The following is a 17,117-nucleotide window of genomic DNA, read 5'->3' as shown; positions in this document are numbered from 1 at the left end:
CGAGGTGCCTCACTTGTGGGGTACCACAGGGGTCGGTCCTCTCGCCTCTCCTGTTCAACATTTATATGAAGCCACTGGGTGAGATCATCCGTGGTTTCGGGGTGGAGTTTCATCAGTACGCAGATGACACCCAGCTGTACATCTCCACCCCGGACCACCCCAACGATGCCGCGGAAGTGATGTCCTGGTGCCTGGAGGCTGTGCGAGTCTGGATGGGGAGGAACAGGCTTCGTCTCAACCCGTCCAAGACCGAGTGGCTGTGGTTTCCGGTGTCACGTCATAGCCAGTTGGTTCCATCTCTGGCTATCGGGGGCAAGTCATTAGCCCCCACGGAGAGGGCTCGCAACCTGGGCGTCCTCCTGGATGCTCGGCTGTCTTTAGACGATCATGTGACAGCCGTGGCCAGGGGGGCTTTTCATCAGGTTTGCCTGATACGCCAGTTGCGCCCCTTTCTGGATCGTGATGCTCTACGCACGGTCACTGAAGCCCTCATTTCCCGCCTGGACTATTGCAACGCTCTCTACATGGGGCTCCCCTTGAGGTGCACCCGGAGGCTCCAGCTATTTCAGAATGCGGCCGCGCGGGGGATCCTGGGGGCCTCTAGATGCTCCCATGTAACACCTCTCCTGCGCGAGCTGCACTGGCTGCCTGTGGCCTTCCGGGTGCGCTTCAAGGTGTTAGTAACAACCTTTAAAGCGCTCCGTGGCAATGAACCTAGGTATTTGCAAGACCGCCTCCTACCAAATACCTCCCTTCGACCAGTCCGCTCCCACAGAGAGGGCCTCCTTAGGGTGCCGTCGGCCAGACAATGCCGGCTGGCAACCCCCAGGGGGGAGAGCCTTCTCTGTGGCAGCTCCTGCCCTCTGGAATGACCTACCCCCCGACCTACGTACAGTTGCGGACCTGCGCCTTTTTCGCCGAGCCCTGAAGGCTCATCTATTCCGTGCGGCCGGCCTGGCGTAGTTTGATTATGTTTTAGTGGGGGTTTTGTATGGGGTTTTTAGAGCAAGCCTGTTATTTAATTTGGTTTTAGACAGAAATTTGTGTATATTTATTGTGGTTTTTATTATCGCCTGTTCACCGCCCTGAGTCCCGTAAGGGAGATAGGGCGGTATATAAATTCAATAAATAATAATAATAATAATCAAAAGTAGAAGAAGGGGGAGGGAAGAAATTTTGGAGATTCAGGCAACTGAAAATCTATGAAACAGATTTTTCTTGTCATTACTAAGTTCTGTTGGTTTAATGTGTTTTACATTCCTTTCTTTGTCTAGACAGAAATCAGCCTACAACACAAATCTCTTCAGACTGTTTGAAAAAATTAATAGCCAGTCAAATTACCTAAGGCAAACATCATAGTTTGTCAAATGACTTGTTCTGTACTATGTTATTTTGACATTTTGATTTTTTGTTGATTGACTCCTTCAAAGAAAATTTGCTTTAAGGAAGGAGAAAAAGAGATCTGCAAAATCATTTGCAAGCTGCTGATGCTTTGGCAATTACTCAGCTGTCTGGAAGCAGCCACAAAGAATATTGAATTTCTTTAGCACAATTGTATTTAGATACGTAAAACAGCTATATTCAATCTCTCTCTCTTTTTTGGTCAGTAATCAGGGACTTCTATATATGAAAAGCTTTCAGAATACTTTATTTCATTAGATTCAGATTTTGAACATTCACACAGAGACACTTTAAAAAAAATGTTCTCCATCTTTCTATCAAACTCTGTTACTCTTTGACTTTCCTCTAGTTCTGTGGATTTAGAAAAGGCTTGTAAACAAACAAAATCTATATATTAATTGCAAAATGTGTTTAATCAGTTCTTTCTGTAATTAATATTGGCATATTAATATCACACTATTTCTGAGAATTCTGTAGTTGCTGATCAATATATTTTGGAAAATTTAAAGTTGGGGAAAGCTAGAGGAAGTCTTCTCATGCAGTTCTTTCCCAGTCTAAAGATCAAGTCAAGTTGACCAGCATTCCATATTGCAGGAGGGAGACATGCTTACAGTGGAAGTCATTAAAGTACAGGGTACTTGTGGAGGTAGATAACAAAAAGGAGGGTAACTGCAGAATAGGATAAATACAATTGGCTAGCAGTCTTGTAGGGTCCTTGAGAAAGAAATGTTCTACTTCTGTATTTGGTTCAACAAGGAACTAAATCCAGAGGCAGGTAGATGATCATTTTAGACTCATTTCATATATTGCAGAGTGTTCCTTGGTCAAAATTCCTCCTTAGCTGTGGAGGCTACATTGCCAACAATAGTGTGTAGGTGTAAATCAAAACAGTTTCATTCATTTTCTGATTAAGAGTAATTCATGAAATTAGTCTCCAGCATACATGTAAGTATACATATATTGTTATGCTTATACCATATTCAAAACTTGGCACTTTTAAAACAGTCTGTAGCAAAATGGGACATTTAGGCACTGACCCTTGGCTGCACCCCCTCACCCCCAGCCATCCGCTTCAGCCAATTTACAGCCAACTTTCCTGCTCTGCTAGCCCTTCCCCAGCCATTCTCCATGGCCAATGGGTCCCTGCCCCTCTGCCCCTTGCTCTTTGTCCCTGCTCATTCACCCAGATACCATTTGACTCAGGGCTTTAGCTGCATGGGACAAATAGCCCCCAGCCAATCAGATGGCAGGCAGAAGCAATGGTGCTTGGGAGGCAGTGTGCGATTGGCAATGGATGGGGTGATTGCAGGGGCTGTGGGGTGGGCAGTGTGCAATGCAAGATTTTTTTAAAAAAAGTGCCATGGCTGCTCTGCAAGTTTTTTTTTAAAAGGGACTGTACTTTCCGACCAGTTGGGTGGCTCCAGAGCCATGGTTCTGACAGGTCATACAGAGTGGGACAGGGCCCGAGTTATAAAAAGAAGGTGTCAGAGGGAGGCAAACAGGTGAGAGTGTGTTGGGGATGACCAAGTACAGAGGGAGGGTCACCTCTAGGGGGTTTTGCAGAGATGGTTTGGCTTGCAATTCAGCCAGCTCCAACGAAATGAAAGTGGGGAGGAAGACCAAACCTGGAGCGGCTTCTGGCATTGGGGGGGGCAGCAGGCAAACAGCAGTGGCACATGGGGGAGTGCTGCAAGTGAATGAATCTGCGTTCCACCACTGTTTGCTTGCCACATCCCCCTGCAACGCCAGAAGCCACGCACCACCACTCTTTGCCTGCCACACCACTCCCGCAATGCCAGAAGCCATGCCGGACTTGCTCTTCCTCACTCATTTCATTTCATTGAAGCTGGCTGAGTTGTGACCCAAGCCATCTTTTGGAAAAATTGAAAAAAGTTCAGTGTGAAGTAGTTTTACAAATTGCATGAAATGCAGTGTATATAAAATATTATGCTTGCAATAAAACAGGTAATCATCCCCCCTTTCCCTTCAAAGCAACAAAAAAAGCAAGAATGCATGGACATAAAAAAATGGACATAAAAAAACCCGGAAGAACCGGTTCCTTCTAAGCTGCCAGTGCGAGTCAAGGTATGCCTGCAGAGTGATTTTGCGGATCCCCAGCAGCCTGATCCAGGCTCCGGAGGCCTGGAAAAGGCCTCTGCCACCCAGATCTATGGCTGCAGAGCAATTTCGTGTCCCCCCCCCATGGCTGATCTGGGCTCCAGAGGCTTTTCCAAGCCTCTGGAGCCCGGATCCCTGGCCGCGGAGTGATTTTGCAGCCCCCCCAGCAGCCCGATACGGGCTCCGGAGGCCTTTTCCATTTAAAAATTCTTAATATTTAGCAAACAGCATGTTGTCTGAGTTCATGTATTTTTTAAAAAAACTATGAATAATAATTATCACAAATAATATGTTAATTAATTGCTCAGTAGTCTTCTTCTTACTAGTATATATTCAGTGTTACATATCAGGTTCCTTTCTCTCTAACTCATTTTTCTAGCCTTTGATACAAATTATCCCATGTTCTAAAATACACTGAATCTTCTTTCTCTTTTATCTTTAAGGTCAATCTATCCATTTTTGCACACTCTAAAATTTTCTTAATTAGTTCTTCTTCTGTTGGTAAATTTTTATTTTTCCAATATTGGTCAAATACAATTCTTGCTGCAGTTAGTACATGTAAAATTAAATATATAGTCTTTCTCATAATTTGTTCCTATTATTCCTAAGAAAAACAATTGTAGCTTAAAATCTATTTGTTTTTTAGTCATTTTCTCTAACCATAAGTGTATTTTTGACCAAAATCTTTTAGCTTTAGGGCATGTCCACCAGATATGGTAATAAGCTTTTGTTTGCATTTCCAACACTTGTTTGAAGTATTTTTAAACACTTTTGCTAATCTCACTGATGTTAAATGCCATCTGTAAAACATTTTATATAAGTTTTCTTTATATGCCACTGCTTTCGTTAATTTAGCATTTCTTTCCCGTAATCTTTGCCAGTTTTCTAATTCTATTTTATGTCCAAAGTTCTTTCCCCACATTATCATTGTTTCTTTTACTTGTTCCTCCTCCATCTTTAAGCTTAACAGATATTTATAGAGTTTCTTAATCAGTTTTTCATCTGTTTTTAGCAGTATCTGGTTGAGTTCTGTCTATTCTTTATAAAATCCCATTATTTTAGCATCTTTTTCATATCTCGTTTGGATTTGCAAATATGGCCACCATGATAGATCAAAACCTTATTCTTGTAAATCTTGTAAGTCAGTCAGGAAAGATGTTATATATGGATGTCATTGTTGTACAAATACAAAAAAGTCTATATCCAACTTTGTAGGCATTGAAAATATTAAGAATTATATCTGTCTAATGCTGATAAATGAGAACATTATTGGAAGAAGGGAAGATCAAGGAAACAAACTATTAATTAATATATTGATTATGGAATTATAGAAATTATTATTGATTGTTTTTTAAATATATGAACCCAGACAACATGTTGTTTACTAAGCACTAAAGATTGTCATTGTAAAAAAAAATCAATAGAATATATATTTTAAAAAAAGTTCTTGGGTGCATCTAGTGGTGTGCAGGCGAGCATTATTGTGAATCAACACCTCATGTGAAGTGGTGCCATAGAAAATCCTACCAAATGTGAAGATGCCAAAGGAGTACTGCTAGTGAAGTTCATGGAGTGTGGTTTGACCATCAATACAGAAGTCTACTGTGAAACATTATGAAAACTCAGACAAGCCATCCATAACAAGCATCGGGGCATGCTGACTTCCAGTGTGGTGTTGGTTCACAATAATGCTTGCCCATACACCGCTAGATGCATCCAAGAACTTTTGAAGCAGTTCCGTTGGGATGTTTTTGATCATCCCCCTATAGCTCAGATTTGGCGCCAAGCGACTACTACTAAGAAATTTCAAACCTTGTAAGAAGTTATGACAAGTGCCTCAGTCTGAATGGTGATTATGTCAAAAAGTAATGTAATGTTGTAGTTTTCTAATGTGTGTAATAAAAGTTCTGTAGCTGCGAGTGTCTGTCATTGATAACCAAACAGTGGTTTATTTCTGAATTGCCCTCATAGCTGTGACTAAAGAGGCTTCATTGTTTTATATGAATAAGCCCAAATTGTTCTGTACATTGTAACTCATCACATCACTGAGGCAATTTTCTGCAGCCTGGTATCTTCAAGATAGATTATAGTTCCTGTTAAATTCTTCGTTCACGTGCGAATGATGAAGACACATGGTGACAAGTAACAAACACTTTATTCTCTTTCTCCAACACCAAGCAAACAGCAAAAGGCACGCAGGCCTTTTATAGGGCTTGAAACCCGGACAATGTGAACCAATAGGAATTCTTCTTTCTTCGCGCCTTGCACATGCGCACAAGGCTGGCGCCACTCCGTCTGGTCCCGGACAGCTTTTAGAATGCCCGGGACCATTTGCAACATTTCTGGGCCTGCTGAGTTTCCTCATCAGGCCCAGGACACAACACCCCTCTCCCCTGGATAGAACACACACAATTCCAATTTTCTTTACAATAATAATAAAAGAAAAGAAAATAATATTCTGCTCACATGCAGACAACCTTCTTATAACTAATAGGGTTAGCTAACCAACCCATCCTTTAATGTGGACTTCATGTGTCTATCTTCTACCCAACATAGGTCCCATCTCCTCAACCTAGACCTGTAAGGTCCCTTGTACTGACAGGAACCTCACATATTCGCCTAGATGCTTAGGAGGGGCCTTAGCCTGTTGTGACCTACGCAAGGTTAGGGAGGGTGCCTGGCCTGTCAGCTCACCTGCCCGGCTAGGCAGACCAGGACTTGTACTTAAGGGCGCCTGGCCTACCGGCCCGTCTGGTGCGCTCACTAGACCAGGACTTCTATGCACAAATTTTGCAGGTGACCCCTGGTGAGGCGTGCTGGCAGAGTTGCCAGGGCTCTTCCCAGGCTCCGTTAGAGCAGCTGAAATTCCCCAACCCTCTGGAGTGGCTGAGAATTCCCCAACTACCCTGGATGGCTCCAGGGAACTTAGTCCCTCGAGCCCGCGACCAGTCTCAGATGTGACCTGCGTTGCAGGAGTGCCCCAATAGCTCCAGTCCCCTGTGGCCGAAGTGCCAGAGTCAGGAGCCGCCTCTATGGCAAACCCCTCCTCAGGTGAATCCCTGTTTGGAGCTCTTGCGGATACGCATGACTCCCTGTTCGGCACAATAGCTGAACCGTGAGGATGCCCTTGCTCCACCCTTGTGAAATCCCTAGCGTCCTGCGATAATTCCCAGGAGGAATGAGGCAGGGTCTCCAAATGTTGACCTGAAGTGCAATCTGGCTCCTGAGCCCCCTCCCCCACGAGAGCGGAGGCAGGGGCGGAAACAACATGGGACAACCGCCAGCGCAGTTGATCGATGTGACACTGCAGGACGCGGCCATCTCCCAAGGTCACTTCGTATGATAGAGGTCCAGAGATCTTACAGATGACAGCAGGGACCCAGAGATGTCCAGGACCATAATTCTTAGCCCAGACCAGATTGCCCACCTGAAGTCTCCTAGGTGCCCGCGGCTGTGACACCTGTGAAGCCACCCGGTCTATCCAACTTAGTAATGAGGCGGCAACCCCAGCGGAGTTCAGCTGGGCTCTTCCCGGTGGCAGTGCATGGTGTGGTGCGGTGTGCAAGAAGAAAATCTGCTAACCTGTGATGCCAGCTGCCATGTGTTAGTCGTTTCAGTGTGTCTTTGGTGGTGTGCACCATTCTTTTTGCTTGCCCGTTGGTGGAAGGGTGAAAGGGAGCTGACGTTGCATGCTGGATCAGGTTGGCCTGAAGGAAAGCCTGGAACTCACAAGATGTAAATTGAGGACCATTGTCAGAAACAAGAACATCCGGAAGGCCATGGGTTGCAAAGATTCCTCTTAGCACCTGGATAGTCCTGGCAGTAGTAGTGGAGGAGACAGGTACAACCTCTAGCCACTTGGAATGGCTATCCACAAGGATAAGGAAGAATTGCCCCTGGAAGGGCCCAGCATAATCTAAATGTACCCTTGACCAAGGGGTGTGTGTCTTCTCCCACTTGTGTACAGGGGCCTGAGGCATTTCAGGCCATGATTGTTGGCACACTTGGCACCCGTGCACCTGAGCTTCGATAGCTTTATCAAGCCCAGGCCACCAAAGATGGCTGCGCGCAAGTGCTTTCATGCGCACAATGCCTGGATGTCCCTCATGCAGAGAGGACAAGACCCTAGACCTCAGTGAGGCTGGGATTACTACTCTACTCCCCCATAAAAGGCACCCATTAAAGGTCTCCTTTGCCAAAAACTTTGAAATGTCGCATCTGGACACGTTTCAGGCCATCCTGACAACACCCATGTCAGCACGCGTGCAAGCGTGTGATCAGTGGCAGTTTCTGCAGCCACGTCCCTAGCATTGAGGGGAGATTCAGGCAACTCCTGAATGGAAAGAATATTAATGGCAGGAGCAGGGTCTGGTTCTACCTGTTTCAGAGGTAATCTGCTTAGGCCATCTGCATGACCCATCTCTTTTCCAGGTTTGTGAACTAGAGTGTAGTCATATGCTGACAGGAAAATGGACCATCTCAGCATACGAGGAGAAATGATATGTGGTGTCTGTTTGTTGGTGGTAAACAAACCCAACAGAGGCTTATGGTCTGTATAGACCTTGAAGTGGCGGCCATATAAAAAATCATGGAATTTCTTTATGCCAGCCACTATGGCCAAGGCTTCTCTGTCAATCTGAGTGTAATTTCGCTCTGCAGATGACAGAGTCCTTGAGTAATAGGCCACAGGGACTTGTGTCCCATCAGCCTTCAGATGACTAAGTACTGCTCCCACCCCATAAGGAGATGCATCGCATGCGATGCAAACAGGCAGTTGCTCATTGAAATGCGCTAAAACAGCATTGGAAGTGAGCAAGGCCTTAACCTCATTGAAGTTCCTGTCATGGACTTTAGTCCATTGCCATGGAGCCTGCTTGTCTAAGAGCCTGTGTAACGGCTCTGCCACTGCAGCCTTATGTGGGAGAAATACATGGTAAAATTTTAAGAGCCCCAAGAAGGCTTGCAGCTCACTCTTGGACTTGGGGCTTGGGGCCTGCTGAATAGCTTGCAGTTTGGCTTCAGCAGGGTGAATGCCTTGGGCATCAATCCTGAAACCTAAGAAGTCAGTGGAAGTGACTCCTATCTTGCATTTATCCTGCTTTAATTTAAGGCCTGCTTTTCGAAAACAAAGCAAGACAGCTTTCTGCTAAATTTTTTTTTTTTNTTTTTTTTTTTTCAATATAAAATTTTATTGTTTTTATCATAAAAGAAAAAAGAAATACATCACAGATATTACACAATGTTTTATCCCATCCCCCCACCCCCCGGACTTCCCAAACCAAACCTAGGCTAATATTCAAATACAAGTAAACAAATATTAATATCTCTAACTCCAAACTCTAAACTTAAACAATCCATCTCCTGCTGCTAAATTTTGACATGACTCCCTAGCAATGAGGACGTCATCTAAGTAGGGACAGACCCCAGGAATACCTCGAAGTGTGCTCTCCATGACACTTTAGAATATGCCAGGGGCTACATTTACCCCAAATTGCAGTCTTTTGACCTTGAAGACCCCCCTGTGAGTTACAATAGTCTGGGCCTCTGCAGCTGCCTCATCAACAGGTAGCTGTTGATAGGCCTGTGCCAGGTCAAGTTTCGCAAAAATGCGCCCCCCCTTGAGGGAGGCCAGAATGTGGCTTACAATAGGCACTGGATAAGTGTGCTGTTGCAATGCCTTATTCAGTGTACACTTATAGTCTGCACATATACGTATTTCCCCATTAGACTTTAGAGGCGTTACTATGGGGGTTTCCCATGGACTAGAATCCACAGGTTCTAAAATGCCCTGCTGGAGCAATTTGTCCAGCTCAGCATCTATCTTACTTTTGAGGGCAAAAGGTACCCTTCTAGGCTTGACCCTGATGGGCGTGATAGTTGGGTCTAACCGTAGCGCAATGGGGGGGCCCTTGTAGGATCCTAGCTCTGAACTAAACACATCTGCAAACTCCTTGCAAACTTCTGCAAGGCCCAACGTTTGCAAGTTGTGCAGCCCAGTTACCTGGATTCCTAGAGCCTCGAACCAATCGAGTCCAATAAGACTCGTACGTTCACCCCCAACTACCACCACATCTAGGAAACCTTCAAAATCCTTATGCTGTACCTTGAGTGTGGCCTCCCCCTTTACACAGACCTTAGAATTTTGAAAATCAGTGAGTATTAGATTCGATGGCCTGAGTTTAACTCGAAGGCCACTACTGCTGCAAATCCTTTTGAAGGTGTTAATTGAAATAATTGAGAGAGCGGACCCTGTGTCCAACTCCATCAATAAGGGAACCCCTTGCAACCTCACATTAATGGAAAGTTTCTTCATAAGGGGGTTGTGTGTCCCTGTCCTCAGAATACTCCTGCGCAATGTGCAGAAACCCACCCTGTGTTGGCTGGAGACCCTGGTACCTTTCTGAAGCAATTCTTCCCGAGATTGGAGCTTCTGGCGACCCAAACAGATGGAGGTGATGTGGCCTTGCGTGCCACACGCCCTGCAAATGGCAGAGCAGAACCTGCAGTCAGCTTGCTTGTGGCGTCCTCCACACCCGAAGCATTGAAGAGATGCTGGGGCCTTGTCCGGACATCTCTTCGGCCTCCTCTCAGATGGCTAGTGAAGTCTGTCCACCTCCTCTTCAGGATCCGCTTCTGATTCTTCTCGAGCATTCTCTTGATGGACGGTAGCTATGTCTGGAGGGTTCCTGGCGAGCCGCAAGGCCTTCACAGCCCCGCCTGCTGCTTCCTCAGCTGCCACCTCTTGTAACGCGTCTTGGAAGGAAACATCTTCTTTTGCAAAAATCTTCTGTTGTAAGTCTCTGCTTCTTAAGCCACATACGAAGTGATCTCGCAGCCTCTCTTCCAGGTCCTTGAACTCACAAGGCCTGGCCGCTTGCCTTAAGGCAGCAATAAAGTCTGCAGCAGATTCACCCAGCCTCTGGTCTCTCTGCTCGAATGCGTGCCTCCAAGCAATGATGGATAACTTCAGCTGGAAGTATTCCTTCAACATCTTTTTCAAGTCAGCATATGTTACTGACTCCAGAGGTGCAGGGGCCACCAGATTTTCTGCGATGTCAAAAGCTTCTTGTCCACAGGCACACAAAAGAGTTGCTGCCTTCAGGCCGTCTTCTCTTATCTGATTTACTCTAAAGTAGTTCTCCACCCGTGATACGTAGGAATTCCATCTCTCTGGGTGGGAGACATCAAAATCAGTCAAGCGGCCAATCTTCGACATTGTAAAGTTTACAACCTTCACCACTCGCCTCCTCTGCAAGCTGATGTTTGGGAAAGGGTCCTTTAGCCGAGCTCACCCCCCAGTGAAGCTGTACTGGCAGGTTGAGACGCTGATGCAGACGCCGTCTTCCCCTTGTCAGGACTTCCTGGGTGAGTCCTTAAATCATTTTCTTAGGCTTGCAGAGGATCCCACCTTCGTCGCCAGTGTTAAATTCTTCGTTCGCATGCGAATGATGAAGACACATGGTGACAAGTAACAAACACTTTATTCTCCTTCTCCAACACCAAGCAAACAGCAAAAGGCACGCAGGCCTTTTATAAGGCTTGAAACCCGGACAATGTGAACCAATATGAATTCTTCTTTCTTCACGCCCTGTGCATGCGCACAAGGCTGGCATCGCTCCGTCTGGTCCCGGGCAGCTTTTAGAATGCCCGGGACCATTTGCAACCTTTCTGGGCCTGCTGAGTTTCCTCATCAGGCCCAGGACACAACAGTTCCTATCAGCGCAATTAGCATATTGTTGTTGTTAATCTTTAATTTGATTCACAGTCTGGGACTGGTAAAAACTTAGCAGTTCAAGTCCTAACCAAGGACCTAAGAGCTGTTAAGGTAGCATTGAGTATATAGGCAGTTCCAAGTAGGGTGGTTTTTTGCAAAGTCAGGATATTCAGGTCTAATAAGTTCAAAATTTCCATGTATCTAGGCAGCCCTTTGGGTATGACTCCAAGGGCTCCTATTACTATTGGTACAACCATTGATTTCTTCCTCCTTAGTCGCTCAACTTCAATTTGCAAATCACAATATGTTATTTTTTTCTAGCTGTTTCTCTTCAATTGCAATATCAATGAACCAGATTTTTTTCAATCATCATCATCATCACACAGTCAGCCAGATGTTCAGACTGGGTTTGGCATTTTTGTCTACCTATTAAGTCCTTACCAAGGACTGGGGTAGGCAGATCTGGATATTTGATGGGTTACAGATATTGTCGCAGGATGGAAGCTGTTCCCAGTAAAGTGCCTTTTGCCATTGACTGATGGCAAATTTGTTAATGACAATGGTGTTCAAGTGGTGCTCCAGTTGTTTTGGGATTGCACTCAAGGCACCTATTACTATTGGTACTACCCTTGTTTGCCTTTGCCACAGTAGTTCTATTTCTATTTGTAGGTTTTTGTATTTTGTTATCTTTTTCAGTTCTTTCTCTTCTATTCTGCTGTCTCCAGGCATTGCCATGTCCACTATTCAAACTTTTTTGTCTTTCTTATCGACAATTGTTAAATCTGGGGTGTTATGTGGTAGATGCCTTTCTGTTTGAATTCTAAAATCCCAGAGTAATTTAACTTTTTAATTTTCTACGACTTTCTGTATTTTATGGTCCCACCAGATCTTGCTTGCAGACAAATGATATTTTTTGCAGATCTTCCAGTACACCATTGTTGCTACGTTGTCATGCCGCTGCTTGTAGTCAGTCTGTGTGATCTTCTTGCAGCAGCTTATCAGGTAGTCTACTGTTTCTTCAGCTTCTTTGCATAGGCGACACTTACTGTCTGTTGCTGTCTTCTAAATGCTGGCTTTGTATGTCTTTGTCCTTAAGGTTTGGTCTTGTGTAGCCAGAATTAGTCCCTGTGTCTCTTTCTTCAACTTTCCTGCTCTTGGCTATTGCCAGGTCTTGTTGTTATCTGCTTTCCCTGCTATTTTTTTAATGTATTGGCCATGTAGTGCTTTGTCTTCCCATGTCTCCATTCTGTTTTTCATTTGGTCTTTCTTGTAAGTCAGTTTGGACTCTCCAGTAGTCAGTAAGTCTTCCTGGTGTACTAACTTCAGTGCATCTTCATCATTGTCCTTCAGATATTCTTCCAAAACCATTTTTTCTTCTTCAACCATCTGATGTACTTGCAACATTCCACGCCCACGTCTTTTCATTGGTAGATAGAGTCTGTCAATATCAATGTGAGAATGAAGGGTGTAAGAACCCACTTCAATCCCACATCTTAAGAAAGCAGAACTCTTGAAAACAATTTCTTCCAACAGGAACTTTTATTAAGAGTAGTTGATAGCAGGCATAATAGACAGGATCTGAGGGATTTCTTTACAGATTGATTACTTTAAAGTGTCCCTAACCAAACCCCACCCCACAGTTCATCCGGACGATTCAGACCGGCCAATCCCCAGGTGTTAGGTCCATGTGGGAAAGGGGAGATAACATTAATCTGACTCCTAGCTGCCCAGTTAGGAAGAAGAAGGTTCAGAGAGATGCATAGTGTAGGAGGCAATTTGTTACATTGTAATGGATAGCAGACATGGAGTCAGTAAACAAAAGGTTACATTGTAGCGAATAGAGGAGTGAAAGCAATAAACCCGCATGCATATCCCTCCTCCCCCTTGGAACTATGGCAGAATCCAGGGAAAGGTGAGATTTGATTTTAGATAAGAGGAGATAGATAGAAATGAAATATAACTGGATTCTGACCTCCTGTCCCCCCTAAAAATTAGAGAGATCCACCTGTAGAGAAAAGAAAATAGGTATAAAAGTTAGTCTGGTTTGTTGGGATATTCTGTATGAAACTTCTTTAGCAGTTTTGGTGCTCTGACGTGACATTTATGGACCCACTCATTTTGTGAGGAGGGAAAGTGTTTCCATGCTACTAGGTATTGAGTTGCCCCATGATACTTCCTAGAGTCTAGGATTTCCTTTATCTCGAAGTGTTGTTCTCCTTCAACCATGATTGGAGGTGGGGGGGGATTTTTGGCCATAAGGGTGATTGTTGTTCTCTTTTCAGCAAGCTGCAGTGAAAAATTGGATGTATTTGCCTGAGATTTTGGGGTAGTTCTAATTCTACTGTAACTGGGTTTATGATTCTTTTAATTGGAAAAGGTCCTATATATTTTGGGCCAAGTTTTTTACAGGGTTGTAGGGATTTTAGGTATTTTGTAGACAAATATACCATTTCTCCTACAATGAATGGTGTGGGTTCGACTCTCTTTTTATCTGCTTGTGCTTTGTGTGCTTGCCTGGCTTTGTCTAAGGCTTTTCTAACTATTGGCCAGGTGTTTTGTACTTGTGCTATCCATTCTTTCAGTGATGGGATTGCTGGTTCATTTGGGATTAGTTCTGGCATAGGGTTGAAACCTTAACTGGTGGCTATTTGAAAAGGAGTGTAGTCTGTGCTGGACTGGACTGCGTTATTGTAGGTGACTTCTGCGAAAGGGAGTAAGTCCGTCCAATTCGTTTGCTGGAAATTAATAAAGCATCTTAAGTATTGCTCAAATACTGAGTTAGAACATTCAGATTGTCCGTTACATTGAGGAGGATGACTAGATGACAGTCCGAGTGGTTCCTAGGAGGGATAAAAATTCCTTCCAAAATTCTGACGTAAATTGCACTCCCCTATCAGGTATGATGCATTGGGGTGCCCCATGCAGTCTATAGATGTGCTGCACGAATAGTTTTGCTAAGGTTTTTGCGGCGGGAATCTTTTGGCAAGGGATAAAGTGCACCTGTTTGGAAAACAAGTCCGTAACCATCCAGATGACAGTGTTTCCATTGCTTTCTGGTAATTCCACTATAAAATCCATGGGTATTTCTTTCCAGGGGGCTGAGGGATTCGCCACTGGTTGTAACAGTCCAGGCGATTTCCCTTGCAACCTCTTAGCAGTTGCGCACATTGGACAGCTGGCCACATAACTTTCTATGTCCTTTTTCATGGACGGCCACCAAAATTGCCTTTTAATTAAATGTAATGTTTTTACAAATCCAAAATGCCCTGCTGATATTGTGTCATGGCATAACTGCATGAAAGTGACCTTCTGGGTGGTTGGTATATATAAATTTTCCTCCACCCATAGCAGTCCGTCCTTGATTGTGCACATGTGTCTATTTTTCTGGAACCATTCATCTGTTTCCAAAGTTTTCCAGAATTTGATTCTGGTTTGGCTACCCAGCTGTGGCTTTAATTTAGCTTGGGCTCTGGTGGTTACTGGCACTGCCAGTTATGGTTCCGGCATAAGTGGTTTAAAATCAGTGGCTCACATGCTGTTATATTGCGGCATGTGAGACAGTGCATCTGCCAGGAAGTTCTCCCCCCCCCCCCGGCAAGTGCTTGAGCTGAAATGGAATTGGTGAAAATGCTGGGACTAGCAGGCTTGCTTGGGAGTGAGCTTCCTGGGTGTTTTCAAGGCTTCCAGGTTTTTGTGGTCCGTCCAGGTTTGAAAAGGAATTTTATTCCCTTCAAAGAACTGGCGCCACGTAAGTAATGACCAACACACCCTGTATGCCTCTTTTTCCCACACGGACCAGTACTGTTCCATTTCAGTGACTTTCTTGGACGTATACACACATGGTTGCAATACCCCTTCATTGTTTTCTTGTAATAGTACAGTCCCCACTGCCACATCACTTGCGTCCGTCTGTATTACGAAAGGTTTATCCATGTCTGGATGCCTGAGTACGGGTTCGGCAGAAAAAAGTCTTTTTAATCTCTCAAATGCCGCTTGGCATTCCATTGTCCATTTTAGTGGCTGGCTAGGTTTCACTGAAGATTCTCCCTTCGTTTTTAGTAAGTTTGTGAGGGGTAGGGCTATTTGGGCAAACGAAGGGATGAATTGGTGGTAAAAGTTTGCGAAGCCCAGGAAACTTTGCAACTGCTTCCTTGTGCGAGGTGGTGCGCATTCTAGTACTGCTCTGACCTTCTCTTGGTCCATTTCAATGCCCTGTGGGGATATGCAATAACCCAGGTAATCTATTCTTTCCTGGTGGAATTCGCATTTTGATAATCTGGCATATAGGTGGGCAGCTCGCAGTTTCTTTAAAACCGCTCTGACTAGATTGACATGTTCCTCTTTGGATTCGGTGAAGAAAAGGATGTCATCTAAATAAACCAGGACCCCCTTAAATAGGTGCTCCATTAGTACCTCATTGATTAATTGAATAAATACTGCGGGGGTGCCTTGTAGTCCAAATGGCAAAACTTTGAATTGATAGCACCCATTGGGCAATTAAATGCGGTTTTCCATTCATCCCCTTCCTTAATCATAACGCGGTAATACGCTTCCCTTAGATCTAGTTTAGTGAAAATTCTTCCTTTCGAGAGGTGGGATAACATGTCCTTCATGAGGAGTAGGGGATATAGGTTACTTTCACTGATTGCATTCAGGGCACGGTAATCCACGCACAAGTGTAAAGTGCCATCCTTCTTCTGTATAAAGAGGACTGGGGCGGCTACTTTAGGCTTAGCAGGTTCGATAAACCCCCTTTCTAGGTTTTTATTTATGAATCTTTCCATTTCCTCCTTCTCCTTAGGGCTCATAGAGTATAGTTTGGGCTTCAGGAGTTTTGCCCCGAGCTTGGATTCTATGGCACAATCTGTGGGTCGGTGAGGGGAAGCTCATTCGCCCTCTCCTCACTGAAAACTTCAGCAAGATCTCGGTATTCCTCTGGTATTTCAGGTAGCCCCTTTTCTTCTCCCATTGATGCTTTCTTTTGGTAGGACTCCTTAGGTTTTTAAGTCCGCAGGATCCCCCTTCGGGAAATTGAGTTCTGCCGTCATCCAATTTACCCAGGGGTTCCATTTCTTTAACCATTCCAGCCCTAGGATCACTGAGCATTCCATGCCTGGGGTCACTACAAACGTTATGTCTTTCTCATGGTTCCCCAGGGATAGGTGGACTGGTAAAGTGGCTAGGGTAGCTGGCACCCCCCCTTGCTATGGACCCATCTAACTGGCCAAATGAGATTGGTTGTTTCAGCTTCCTCACCGGAATGCCCAAGTTCCCCACTAGCGTTGGGCTAATGAGGCAGCGGGTGCAGTCAGAGTCTATTAAGGCTTTCACTTTGACAGCTTCGGGCATGGAGGGAGCTAATATAGACACTGTCTTGAGGATGGGTGCGATGGGTCCACTTACCATGGGTTCACCCTCCAAGCTGTCGTCCGAGGTGTCCACTGGCCCTGTGGTGTAGGCCGGAGTTCTCTCCACATGCTTGGCAGGGGTTGGGGACTCCACAGCTTCTGCTGCCCTCATGGCGGGTTCTTTTGGCTTGGCTGGGTACTTCCCTGATTTCCTGACTGGTGATCGGTCTGGATTGTGCTGAGGGGCTTTCAAGTGGCATTCTACAGTGTGATGCCCCTCTCTCCCACATTTGAAATAGCCCATTGACTTCCTGGCTGTAGCCGGTGGTTTTTCTGGCTCGCGGGTCGGCTGAGGAGGTGAGTGGCCCCATGGTTTTCCTCGGCAGTGCCTCTTCAGTAGGTCGATCTCTGCTTCCTCTGCCAGGACGTACCATTCATCGAGTTGGCGTGGGTCTCCACGAGGCAGGCAAGCATCATATAGGTCGTAGTTTAGGCCGTCTTTTTTTTTTTTTTTTTTTTTCAACAAAATTTTTATT

The 17,117-nt window shown here is 45.0% G+C and overlaps 1 pseudogene; it reads right to left on the bottom strand.

Moving 5' to 3' along the window:
* LOC114922599 overlaps positions 1–16,753 on the bottom strand; it is a 31,628-nt pseudogene extending 14,875 nt beyond the window's left edge.
* Between the last annotated feature and the right edge of the window lie 364 nt (positions 16,754–17,117).

The sequence above is a fragment of the Protobothrops mucrosquamatus genome, unplaced genomic scaffold, assembly GCF_001527695.2.
Source record: "Protobothrops mucrosquamatus isolate PMUCROS unplaced genomic scaffold, P.Mucros_1.0 scaffold464, whole genome shotgun sequence".
Lineage (NCBI taxonomy): Eukaryota > Metazoa > Chordata > Lepidosauria > Squamata > Viperidae > Protobothrops > Protobothrops mucrosquamatus.
This window is presented reverse-complemented; position numbering and strand designations above follow the sequence as displayed.